Here is a 1,804-nt window from a genome sequence, read left to right on the forward strand (position 1 = left end):
AATGGTTGGTTAGTTTTGCGTGTATTAATGCAATATAAAAAAATCGGATATATGGAATACATAGAATATATATAAAAAAACGTAAAAAACATATTTTAGTAGGTCTGGTTTTCCCTGCATTGTCTGCAGTTTGTCTTTTTTTCTTTTTTCTTTGAAGCGAGAAAATGAGGAAAGAACTGTACAAGCAGTTTAGGTAAAAGAACAGCCTATTGAATAGTGTGTGTCTTACCATTTTTCGCAATGATTGTAGTGGAATATCTAACTCCTTCGCTGTACTTTACTTTTATACCTCGCGGTTTAGTACTATACATATTATTGGAAGAGCATACATAATATATTCCATCAAAAAATTTTATTAGCGCGTACATGATATTTAAGTACTGAAAAACCAGTTTTTTCGCAAATATATTATAAAAGTATAACTTTACTAAGTACGTTAACACTCTCTGTAATGTAACGGTCGCTTGTATTCACTGCGCATGTGGTACATTTATCACCGCGTATGTAGAGTTAACATTTTTTGTCGAATTTGTACTGCGTATGAGACTTAGCAGTTTCAAACATCTTCAAATTTTGAAATTCCGTTCTACATTAGGCCTGTTTTACAATACAGTCATAAGTTTTTGGCTGCGTTCCGAGTTACGCATATGCGCGCATTTATCTATAGTACACGTGACGTATAGTATAGATAAATGCGCGCATATGCGTAACTNGGGACACAGCCATAATTTTGTTTGCGTCGCACGACCCAACATGCTCCTACCTGTCTCGACGCGCTCTAACAGCACATTCGGTAGCCTGGACTGGTAGTGCGCATTGAGTGCGATTTGTTTTAATGAAAAACTTTATTTAAAATATGTTAAAAATTAATGATAAACGTAGAATCATCTCTGTCTTTATATAATCTATTAAACTTAATAAATGAATATATATCAATCGTAAANAGCCGTTTCCACGATGNTGTGCTGAAAATATGCCTATATATGCAAGTGTACATATATGAACGTACTCACTTTTTTCACGTGAGTTTTTTGAATTGAAATATCAATTCTAAAATTCACATAGAATGCTAATTTTGCATCATTTATATGAAGGACTCCGAATATCCCCTGAAATAATTTTACAATAATGCAAAAAAATTTGAAAGTTTCATTAAAGTTTTATTGAAAAAAAACGCGTTAGTGCGAAGAGAACCATGTTGAGGAATGCAACGCGAACAAACCTTGTAAATCGTAAGTGACCAATCATAATCGATTATTCTTTTGTGATTGGTGAATTTCTTACGATTTATAAGGTTTGTTCGCGTTGCATGCCTCAACATGCTTCTATTCGCTCTACCGCGTTTTTTTTCAATGAAACTTTAATGAAATTTTAAAATTTTTTTGCAATATTGTAAAATTATTTTAGGGGGTATTCGGAGTCCTTCATATAAATGATGCAAAATTAGCATTTTATGTGAATTTTAGAATGGATATTTCAATTCAAAAAATTTATGTGAAAAAAGTGAGTACGTTCATATATGTACACTTGCATATATAGGCATATTTTCAGCACAACAACCTGCAAACAACTCTTTACGATTGATATATATTCATTTATTAAGTTTAATAGATTATATAAAGACAGAGATGATTCTACGTTTATCAGTAATTTTTAACATATTTTAAATAAAGTTTTTCTCTAAAAAAAATTGCACTCAGTGCGCACTACTAGTCCAGGCTACCAAAATTGCTGTTAGAGCGCGTCGAGACAGGTAGGAGCATGTTGGGTCGTGCGACGCAAACAAAATTATGGCTGTGTCCCG

This window comes from Pseudomyrmex gracilis, unplaced genomic scaffold, assembly GCF_002006095.1.
Source record: "Pseudomyrmex gracilis isolate BER0280 unplaced genomic scaffold, ASM200609v1 scaffold_3673, whole genome shotgun sequence".
In the NCBI taxonomy this organism is placed as follows: Eukaryota; Metazoa; Arthropoda; class Insecta; order Hymenoptera; family Formicidae; genus Pseudomyrmex; species Pseudomyrmex gracilis.